General features: G+C 46.6%; 1 protein-coding gene across 2 annotated transcripts in view; it reads right to left on the minus strand.

The window, feature by feature from the left end:
• MSI2 (musashi RNA-binding protein 2) overlaps positions 1 to 12,036 on the minus strand; it is a 493,957-nt gene that overhangs the window by 78,447 nt on the left and 403,474 nt on the right. The gene's annotated exons all lie outside the window — the stretch shown is intronic.

A 12,036-nucleotide genomic window follows, 5' to 3' on the forward strand; every position in this document is an offset into this window, starting at 1 on the left:
GAGGTTCGAGTTCTGCCACTGCCTCTGACTTATGTGGGGTCCCAGACATTCCTTCCTCTGAGCCCCAGCCTGGATACTATGGACCCTCAGGTCACTATGTTCTTACGAGTCCTGAGGTTCTTTTCTGCCAGGTAGGAGCTTGGATGAGCTTGACATACCAAACTAGTGAAATGGCCCAGTTGTCTTTGTGCTGTGATAATGACTTTTTTTCCCCTTAAATACATAATATACTCATGTAATGGTATTTTTCAATTGTTTGCTATGCATCTGAAAGCCGGACAGAGATCAAAGAAAAAGTGGATGCCCTTGAACTGTGGTATTGGTGAAGAGTACGGAATAGCCCACGGACTGCAAAAAGAACAAACGAGTCTGTCTTGGAGGGAGTGAAACCAGGGTGCTCCTTTGAGGAAAGGATGGCGAAACATCTCACATACTTCAGGCATGGTGTCAGGAGGGATCAGCCTTTGGTAAAAGACATCGTGCTGGAAAATGCAGAGGAATAACTAAAGAGAGGAAGGCTTTCAACGAAACAGACTGGTATAGGTACCATAACAACGGGCTTGAGGATGTCATAGGATAGGTCATGGTTCAGATCTGCAGTTTACAGGTTTATGAGTCATAGTAGACTCAACAACAACTAACAACAGCTAAAACTGTGCACAATATACACTGGAAACTAATACAGTGCAGGGGTTGCATGTGGCTCGTATACACTGTATTGTACACATTCTTTGTGTAAAAATATGGTGGCATTTCCTGTCCCTGGATAAAACTGAGACACTTCCTTTTCAAGATTCCACGTCTAGTTTGGTTTCCAGCAACAACTGAGGCAGAGAGAAGATTCTCTCAAGTCCCTTCTGGCCTTCAGCCCTCCAATTCTAACATCATCATTTCTATGCAACCTCAGAGAACAGGGAGCTGAGATACTAAACACCTACAAGGTCTAGAAGATTCCCCTAAAAAATGCATTCACCCCAAGAGAATGCCTGCACATCATTTCCACTAAAGCAGAGTCCTTGGGTAAGACAAATGGCTACTGTGTTCAGGTGCTAACAAAAAGGATGGCAATATGTGAGTTGACCTGGAAGAAGGGCCTGGCAATCTCCTTTTAAAAAACTCACTAAGAATGCACCAGGTGCACGGGTTTCCTCTGTTGTACCTGGGGTCACTATGAGTGGGCACCGGTTGTGGTTTAAGAGTATTAGACACATGGGAACCCTGTTCACCAGATGCTTACCACACCTCAAATACAGGGCTGGGCTTTCCTATCCTAACACATGGCAACCCAGCCCAGCTGCTATAGACACACGTCCACGGTGCAGTGTTGAATTTCAGCCTGGCAAGCCTCTCCCAGCATCATCTGGTGAAAAGCCACATCCATGGCCTGAAGCAGGCATTGGCCTCAATGCAATTTTTTTTTTCTTTTTTCCAAAACGAGGCCCAAAACAAACATTTCATCAGGTTTATGCACCAGGTTAATACACCGAGAGACATCAGGTCCCTGCAGACAAAGCTACTGGGCTGTCCTCAGGGTCATTTCCAGCAAGGACACTGGTTCCCTCTGACTGGGCTCTTCCACGGCTCCTGCTCCCATTTGTCATGTGCAGAGCTGGACAAAGGCCACACGCAGAGGGCAGCCCCCAGGTTATTTGTCTTTAGGCTTTGGTGTGTTTGCTCCCATCTCCACCTCCAAACAGGTTTAGTTTCCCAGACACTCTAGATGCTCAGGTTGGGATGGGGTTTAGAAGTCACCAGGTTAAACCTCTCCCTAGGCAGGGACCCCCCAAAACACATGAAGAGGGTTAATCCTCTTCTTCTGGTCCACCTGCCAGATGGGGATGTGGCTCCTAATTGGCCCCACAAGTGGGGATTAAGAGGGAGAGTAAGGGGGAGCTCTGGTGGCCTAGTGGAAAGGAGCTGCAACTACAATCCCAGAGGCGCATGGTTCGAATCCACCAGATGCTCTGCCGGGGGAAGGAGGAACACTCTCCTCCTGTACCAGTCAGATCTGATTTGACGGTACACTCACACAAAAATAGTAAAATTTAAAAAAAAAAAAAAAAGAGGGAGAGTAAGTCCTTCAAAGGGACCCAGGGGGGTCAGGTAGAGGGCACAAGACATTCCTAGGGCTGGCTCCAGACCAGAGTACCCAGCAGGCCTATGGATTCATGCACCATGGGTTCCCAAGATGGAAAAGAGCCCACACAGAATAGAAAGCCCCTGGGTGGTGCAGTTAAACTGCTTGGCTACTAACTCAAAATCTGGAAGTTCAAGTACATCTACTGGTGCCTTGGAAGAAAGTCCTGGCAATCTACTTGCAAAATCCCTCACAATCTCCCCACCGACCCCAGCTATTGAAAACCTCAAGAAGCACAGTTCTGTTCTGACATACCATGAGTTCCCTGTAGCTGGATAGCTCAGCAGGTGCTGAGAGACTGTGGGTAGACAGAGCCTGGCCATTTCTGCTCTCCCTGGACATGGACATCTTTCCTTCTCCTGGGGAGTATAGCTTGCTCCCCTCCGGACAGATGTAGTCTTTCACCGGCCCTTTCCAAGCTCTACTGATAGTGCTTCTATGCTCCGTGCTGCTGAGAGAAAGTGCTGGACACACACTCCCCTTTCCTTACACCGTTCACCCTCTAAAGGGCACGGTAGCACCCTCCCTGCCTGGGGGCCTCTCGGCCTCATGATTTCTGAAAGTTTCCCCTCTGTCATGGACTCAAACATAGGCAATATGCAAGTCTCTACACAAGTCAGAATGACTAGTTTGGAGGGGGACCTCATTGCTGTTAGGCTGAGGTCACAGAAGTTGGCCACTTGGACTTGGGCACATGCCATGCACCCAGGTTGCTTTCATGGCCAAGCCTGTGGGTTTGCAGAGGAGGCAAAGGACTGACGTGTGAACAACGTTCATTCTTGTGATGGAGAGTGGCACTGCCCCGAGTGGGAGCCGGCCTATTTTAAAGCCACCTTGCTGCCAAGCACACGCATGTGGTCCTGGTACGCAGCCCTGGGTAAGTCAAGTCACGTGAGGGCTGAGGGGCCAGCCCACTGCACGGAAGCCACGCCCCTGCGACAGCCCAACCCCTGCGATAGCCCAACCCCTGGTACTCCAAGGTGCACATCACTGTCCAGGCTCCAGTTCTAAACTCTCCACTGCCTCAGTTTCCCACCCCACACTCGAAAAAAAGGAAGCCTGTCGCCCGAGCTTGGAGAGAGGAATTAAAATGCAGACAGTGGCACTGGGAAAGGAGGGGGTTGCTCAGTACATCGCTTCACATTCCGACTCTGATACTTTCTGTGCCGGTCCCATCCCTAGCCCCACAGGACTTGAGATGCGAGAATCACAAAAATGATTTTCCTGATTAAAGGAGAGAGCCTAGATTTCAAGCCCACATACCCTGGGTGCATAACAATTCGGTGATGTCAGGACTCATTTGCAGTATTTTAAAGATCTATATCGCTCCAACAGCCTTGTCTGTTTGGTCTGAATTGGGAAAACAAACTTGATTATGTCTAAAATATTTATTTATTCCATTCAGGGAAAGCCAAGAAGCAATGAAACACTTAATTATCAATAAGTGCTAGTCCTGAACGTATAATCATTTTTATCTCAGGTGTATTATCATTTACCATGAATTAAGGACTTGGTGGTGAACAATCTCAAAATAAATTAAAGGGAGAGACAGGAGGAACAGAATCAACACAGCCGAGAATTTGGGGGGGAACCGGATACTGGGTGGGGAAATCCTTCTGATATCTCAGTCTTTGACCAACCTGCTGGACCTTCTGACTCTGAGTTCAGATGGTGAGGCGGGGGGCTGGAAGCTTTCCCCCCTTTGGCCCCACAGAGAGAGGGGGTTCCCCAGACAATCAAAAGTCATACAGGCAGCATGAAGGTCCATTAAACTGAGGTGTAGCAGTGCGGTGTACAGAACACAGAATCAGATTCACAAGGAAGCAAAGACCAACTCATGTGAACTGGTGAGGTGTTTTTTTTTTTTAAAAAAACAAACAAAAACCAACAACACAGTGAGCATAATTTACATATCACTGAATTATACCCTTTGAATGGTTAAAATGGCATTTTTTGCTATATATTTTACAATTGTGGGGGGAAGGCTGTGTGATCCTATAGTATTCCTTTACCTCTTCTGGCCTCTGTAAAAGGAAATCAGTTAGAAACTGGGCAAAGGACTTGAATAGACATTTCTACAAAGATCTAGAAAAGATCAATGTTGTTGGTGTGCACCTGTCAGGGCCGACACACAGCTGACACCCCAGAGAATTTTCAGAAGCCATAAATTGCAGTGTGTGCATATATATCTATATAAAAAGCATAAAATTTGCCACTTTTAACTATATTTAACTGCACAAAGTATATATTTAAAGTATATATTTAAACCATGTATATATACTTACAACTACATTCAGTTTAAATATATATACTTTAACCATGTTCAACTCACAGTGACCCTGGGTGTCAGAACAGAATTGTCCCACAAGTTGCTAGTCTGAAATCTTCATGGGAGTAGATCTCTCTCCCTCAGAGTTGCTGGGTGCATTTGAACCACTAACCTTTTGGTTAGTAGCTTAACAATCATTGTGCTGTCACACTGCCTTCATGCTAGCACCGTAAAAAAGAAAGTGGACAGAAATGGAAGGCCTTCATCTCAGTCAGGGGAAGACCTATGATGCTCAATGAGTTCACACTCCATCTGGATCTTCGGGATGTCTTGGCGACAGCTCACCTTACCTGGCTTCCCTTGGTCCCTCAGACACCACCCTGGAGCCAGAGAACCCACCCCTCAGGTGCTTAAACTCACTCTGGTCCCCTGTGTAGAATGGAAAAGAACCCCTAGGAACTGAGAAGTTTACCAGCCAAAACTTGGAGGACAATAGACTCATTCCCATCTGTAACCTTGCTTCACCTGCCATGAGCAAAATGGCAACTCTTGGGTTCTCATAGAGGGCCCCACTTCACCCACACCCCACGCTTCCTCAGGGGCTCCTGGAGGCACCAAAACGGCAACAAACTCAAACCAAAACAGACTGTGAAATGGACATACACTGGCAGTTGACAGGGGCATTTAAAAATGTTATTCTATATAGCTTTTTCCTGCATGAAGCTATTATTGGAAACCAGCAAGTATGCTCTATTTAAGAGATAAGCACTTAACAGTCAAAAATTCTTTCCCTTTCTTTTATTCAAGTGAACAAAACTGAATATTCATGTGAATAAGACAAGGCGCGCGCGCGCATGCACGAACAGAAACCAGCAAACAAAATACCTGAGAATGAAAATGACCAGCTCCACAAGCAGCTCCAGAGAAACAGCTGAAAATTAACTTACTGAGATGAGAAGTCTTTTCAGGTCAGGGAGGGGAAGGTGGGAACAGCCTTCTTCTAGCCTCAAAAAGAATTTTCCTCTCTTATCATATAGGTCAATGAACACTAATGGCAATCGGGTACTGCCTAATGCATCTTCAGTGAAAAATCAATGTACGTCACGAGTTAACACACTTGGTTAATGGGGGGGAAAAAGAGGGAGGAAAAAATCCCTAGATTATCAAATTTATTCAGAGTATCCCAGGAGGATTTAAGGTATGTGTATGCAAGTGTATTTATAACTCACACAGCCTCCCTCCCCACCTTGCTAAGAGCACTGTGTCGGAGGAAGCAGGAGCAGCAAGCAGGAGTCACCGGCTGCTTCCAGCAGAAACACACATCTCTCCAGTGTGGGCGTGGAGAGTGCTTTCCGGTTCCATCATCCGACCTGAGGTGGTCCCTCAGGCAACCCTGGGAGGGGTGGTGCAGGCTCTGCTGTCCTGATTTTGCCTAACTGCTCAGCCAAGGTGAGTGACTTGTCCACAGCTTTCTGGAACAAACAGAACAGCATGAACCCAGGAGTTTAAACGCCAAACGGGTACCACAACCCATCTGCTTGTCTTAAGAGACTTCCTTGGATCAATTTGCCTTTAAAGATGGATTTGCTGGGAGTGATGGGCAAGAGGGCACTGGACTGGGCCAAGATATGCAAGCCATTAGCCTGCAGGCTTCACTGGAGAGTTTACCCCAGTTAGGTGCCCATCTGTAATGGACATTTCATGTTAGTATGTCTCCGATCCCTAAATGGAGCATTACGGGGCCATTTCTATGAGCTAGTTGGATGTCTTATATGATTAGTGTGCTTGGCTGCTAACTGAAAGGTGGCAGGTTTGAGTCTATCCAGAAGTGCCTTAGAAGAAGAAAGGCCTGCTGATCAGCTTCTAAAATGTGATTGCAAACTCTATGAAGCACAGTTTATTCTGACACACATGGGGTCACCATGAGTTGGATCAACTCAATGACAACTCGGTACCTATTAGCAAAACCCTAAATGAGATGGAATAACACATGGGTGGGCTTAAATGTGGATGGCAGAAAATCGGGCAAGGTTTCATCTATTGTACACAGGATTGTTATGAGTCAGAGTCAACTCGATGGCACCTAATAACATTAAGAACAGGGGCTGCACTAGGAGCCCTGGTGGCATAGTATGTTAATGCACCAGGCTAACCAAAGGTATGTGTTCTGTTGTGTACCATCAAGTTGGAATCTACCCATGGTTGACCCTCTCGTGGGTTTTCAGAGGGAGTCAGTCACCTGGGAGGAGACTGCCTATCTTTTCTTCCAGTGAGCAGATGGTGTATTTGAACTGTGTGCCTTCAGGATTGCAGCATAGCTTCTTGCCACTAGGCCACCACTCAGTGGGAGAATGATGGGCAGTCTCTTCCTGTGAAACACAACAGCCTTGGAACTGACTCTTTAGCAGTGAGTTTTGTACTGCTTTAAGGGCAACAAGTAGGTGGGACACTTGTTTCCAGCTGCAGGAAGGTTTCTTGAGTCCCCACCAGGTCCTCTAGCAAGAAGAGCAGAAGGGAAGCTCAATGAGCATATACTCATGGCAGAGGATGGGGACAGAACATCTGACAGCTTACTTTTCCTTAAAGCTTCAGTGACAAGTAATTTGTCAAATGATAGAGGGTCAAGGACTGCAGCCTTCAATATGGACTGAAGCTCAACATCAAGAAAACAAAGATTCTCACCACTGGGCCAATTGGCAGCAGCATCATCGTGAAGAGATTGAGGCTATTAACAGCTTCAGTTTGTTTAGGTCTACACTCAACACTCTTGGTACCAGCAGCCAGGAAATTAAAAGACAAATTGCATTGGAAAAGCCTGCTGTCAGAGATCTCTCCAAAGTACTCAAGAGCAACGATGTCAATCTGGAGACTAAGGTGAGCCTGATACAGGCCATGGTTTTTGCAATCACTTGTTATGCATCAGAAAGCTGGACAATGACTAGGGAGGAAAGAAGGATAATTGATGCCTTTGAGCTGTGGTGTTGGAGAAGAGAACTGAATATACTATGGATTGCTAGGGAAATGAACAAGTTCATCCTAGAGAGGGTGAAGCCAAGCTGCTCCTTGGAGACAAGGATTCTGAAACTTCGTCTGACATACTTTGGACATGTTGCAAGGCGGGCTCAGTCCTTGGAAAGGGACATAATGCTTGGAAGGGTGGAGGGACAGCTTAGGAGAGGAAGACCCTTGATGAGGTGTATTGATTCAGTGACTGGGGTTATGGGGTAGGTGTATCAGAGAAAATAAGGTTGGCAAGGGATCAAGCAGGGTTTAGGGCTCTTGATTATAGGGTCGCTATGAGTCACAGGTGACCCAATGGCCCATAACAACAAAGTGTGGACACTGGTTCAACATTTAGAAACAGTCCTAAAAAAAAAAAAAATTAAAAATAAATAAATAAATAAATAAATAAAAAGAAACAGTCCTGTCTGGCATCCTGAAGATGGTTATTTACTATCAGTCCAGGTGCTAATAACAGAGGAATTAAGCTTATTCACACTTACCAAGTATCTGTTCTTTAACTCAGACTTACCCAATCTTCACACTCTCTTCCTCAAAGGGTAGAAATGATTGTTCCCATTTTACAGATGAGGAACTAAGGCTCAAGTATTCTTCCTACCATAGCCTATTCTTCCCATAAATACAGAGTATTTAAAAATCTCTAACTCCTGCAGTCTCAGCTTCTCACACCTCCTGGGTCTAAAGCCCTGTCATATTTCCCTGTAAGAAAATCTACAAAAATGGGAATGAAGCCCTTGTCTTAAAAACCCAGCAGAAGGACAAACGGGGGTGTGTGTGGTGTGTGGGAATAAGGGATTGCCATGGCCATCCACTTCCTCACTTCCTCCTGCGGCTGCCCAATATAGCTCATCCTTTACACATAAAGTCAGGTAAGGGTTTGCCGAGGTTTTTCAGAGGTACACAGCTCAAAACCCCCCTCACTCCTATTGAGTTGGAAGCGATGATGGATAGCAGGTCCACCAGTCGGTTTTCAGAGACTGTAAGTCACACAGGAGAAGATTCCCCATCTTTGCCCAGTGGAGGTGCTGGTAGATTCAAACCACCAGAGTAATAGTGCAATTCCCTACAGACTACACCCCCGGAGCTCTCTTATACAGCCGAAGAGGCTTTGATGAAGAAACACAACTGGACTATTTTAAGCATTGTTGTGCTCTTTCCAGGTTTATGTACACGGGATGAAACTGACAACAACAGTGTTAAAGATCAGATAGACAGGGAACTTATTAGGGGTGCTGAGGTTATGTTAATGAGGATAGCTGCACAACTCAAAAAACTGTAATCAGTGTCACTGTACTGTACAAGTAGAATATTGTGTGCATTCTCAAGGACAAAATAAAGAGGAAAGAAAGATACACAGTTAAAGTCACCCCAAGGCTGGTCTCCCCTAGGGTGGGCATGGGGTGGGTGACTTCTCTGAACCCTCCAGAGAAGATCCACGCTTCCCTGCAGGCTCCAGCCACAGACCTGTCTCAAATGGCTGGGTCACCAAGTCTGATGTTAGAGACTCTGGCAGCAAACTGGCTTTCAAATGAGTCAGCCGCCTGGAGGGATAAACACAGAAGCACTGCTTCCCTCACCTTATTAAGAACAAAGACTAGGGGCAGGGACGGAGGCCCAGGCTGGGCCTAGGCACTCAGCCTCGGGGTTGGTCAGAACAAAGACTTCTGGGCCAAGGAGGAGACCAAGGCAGAGTCTCCCCCCAGGAGGAACAAATAAGCCAGGAGGGAGGTAGGGAGCATAGGACATCTGCTCTCAGCACTGCCAATCTCCCCATAGAGATTGCTTCCTTTCTGACCAGCCAAACCAATAAGCTATCTTGTTTGGGGGCCCTGCCATATCCCCTCCAGGGTGGCATCCCAGCCCCTCCACTTGGGGATCATTCTTGCACCTGCTTCCTCGTTTACACCAGCACTTTGGCAGCTGGTTGCTGTAAACTATAATAAAATGCCTTTCCAAAAAAATGAAGGAATGTGACCAGACACGCCAGACATCATGATATTAAAGCCGTGTCAATTAATTTCTCCCCCTGCTTGATAAACGAGCCCCATTCCATCTCTTAATAATGAGGAGAGAAACAAGAAAAGTTGACACTTAGTTTAATTTATTTTCTCAACTTGCCTGGTCATATTTCTCTCTGCCGTGCAGAGCGCGCTGGGGCTGTAGGGAATTGTAAGTGGCTCTCGCAAAGCCCAGGCAGAGATCGCTGTGAATCGACACGGGCCTCTCTACTCCCACACACCACTTAATCAGGAGGGGAGGGTGACTTGGTAAGCCAGCTCACACCTGCGCCTCTCCAGCCACATTTGAGGACGGAGGGAGTGGGGTACCGGGAGGGGGGTGATCTCAGGTGTGTGGGGAATCAGATAACAGAAATAGCACTATCAGATTTCCAATCTAGTTCTGAGCAACTGCACAAGACTGAATTCCCTAAATTAATATTAAGCTACGTTGGCGGCCTTTGCCAGAGGGGAGCCAATTTCTCAACTGGAAAGATGCCTTTCTTTCTTTTTCAACCCAAGGATGCTCTGGCCAGCACCTGACCTTGAAATGTGAGGATAAACACACAAAATGTAAGGAGCCTACTGCGACCCAGCAAGTGTTTCATTAAAGGCTTCAGTTACAAGTAATTTTTTTCATATAGCCACAATCATCTCAGAACCGTTTACAGAGGCTCAGACATCACAGAGGCCCCTGGGTGGCACAGATGATTAAGCACTTGATGATGAATGGAAAGGATGGAGGTTTGGACCCAACCAGGGGCACTGCAGAAGAAAGACCTGGCAATCTGTTCCTTACTGACACACTGAAAAACAACAGGAAATTTAGAGCAGAGTCAGGCTTGGGGTGGGCATCAGAATCATGAAAGAGCCGCTTAAAAATGCAGGGTCACACTCTCAAAGACTGTGGTCCAGCCCAGAGATGTATATTTGTAGCAGAGCTGCTAAGGGACCACATCAAGAAACAGGGTTTAGAGTATATTTTGCTTTCACCCCTACTTTGGTTTATAGTATCACAAACCAAGACAGACAGAGACCATTTAGTCAAAGGGTCTAGTATCTAATGTGGCTGAATTATATGCTTGAAATGGTTAAGCAGGCAAATTTTAGATTGTGTATTTTACCAAAAGGTCCTGGGTAGTACAAGTGATTATACACTGAGCTATTAAATGAAAGGCTGGCTGTCTGAATTTACTCAGAGGAGCTTTGGAAGAAATGCCTAGAGATCTGCTTTCAAAAGGTCACCTGAAAACCCTACAGAGTAGCTCTACTCAGATATACACGGTTCGACATGACATACAGTCAGTTCAACAGCTGCTGCATTTGTGTACTTATAGCCTAGTGGTAGGAGGTTGTGCTGAAATCACAAAGGCACATGGTTCGAATCCACCAGCTGCTCTGCAAGGGACCAATGAGCAATCTCCTCCTGGGTCATTTACTGCCTCTGGAAACCCGCTAGGGGTCAGCTACGGCTCAGTTTCGACTCCATGGCAAACAACAACCATAGCTTAAAGAGTTTAGTACTTTCCACGGGAAGTAGCATTCCCAGCTTCCCTCTTCACAGGAGGTGGGACCCATTCTTAAGGAGTTTCTGACACCTCTTTCACAGCACTGGACCTCTCAGGCCCTTGGGCAGCCCTCATGCAAGATGGACTGGGAGGCACAAGACAAAGCTGCTTGCTTAGGCTCAGAAAAAGATCAGACACCTACTCTTACTAAAGTGTAAAAAGGTAGACAGCCCTTGCTACCACTCTAAAATGCATTGATGCTTTGCTGGAATCAAATGTTTATGCAAAGGCAATTAAGCTTTACTTTAAATTCCTAACAGTCAAGCAGTGGGAGAGAGTATTTTTTATTTTACCACTGGGTGCCTGGATAAAACGACCCAGGAAGGAAGGGCAGGGAAAGAAAAATAGAGAGTGAGAAACAGAACAGGATAAAGAGAGAAAGACAGAAACTTCAGCCATCCCCAGACCATTTCTCTGGGAGAAGCATCTGCTGTGAATATTGATAGCGTAATGTGAAGGCGCCTGAGGCTGCAGGGACATGGTGTCTCATTCCAGACTCTTGTTAACCGAGAGGGAAAAAGCACCTGTGATCCAGGCCAGAAAACCCCAGCCTCATTTAATTCCAAGTGCTCTCTATAGCAGTGATTCTGTGAATGACACTTGTCAGGGCAGCAGATTAGTTCACAAACCTATTTTTTGTGCGTAGTGTTCCATCTTGGTCAGGAAAATAGTCAGTTCTTGGCGAGAGAGACACATATTACTGCTGTTAAGTGCCAATATAAACTCTGGGACGCAGTGGTAAATTCACCAAATTAAATCGCTAGACAACTGGCTCGGATCAGGACCCCGGCAGAAGGTGCCAGGACTGCAGCGCGTGCCCAGCGGGGCGGAGGAGGCTGAGGTCGTGCGCGCAGCTGGAGCAAGGGCACTAGGACGCGCCGCCTCCACGTCTGCTCTGGAAACCACTGCGCCCAGGGCGGCTTCGCAGGCTCGGCGAGGCAGGGGCAGAAACGTGTCCTTCAAGGCTTCTAAACCCTGGGGCTTCCTGTGCTCAGAGGTGATAGGAAGCTGGACACTTTTCTCAAAGGAGAGGGTATCTGAGCT

The sequence above is a fragment of the Elephantulus edwardii genome, unplaced genomic scaffold (assembly GCF_000299155.1).
Source record: "Elephantulus edwardii isolate Elephantulus edwardi_28Jun2011 unplaced genomic scaffold, EleEdw1.0 scaffold00077, whole genome shotgun sequence".
Lineage (NCBI taxonomy): Eukaryota > Metazoa > Chordata > Mammalia > Macroscelidea > Macroscelididae > Elephantulus > Elephantulus edwardii.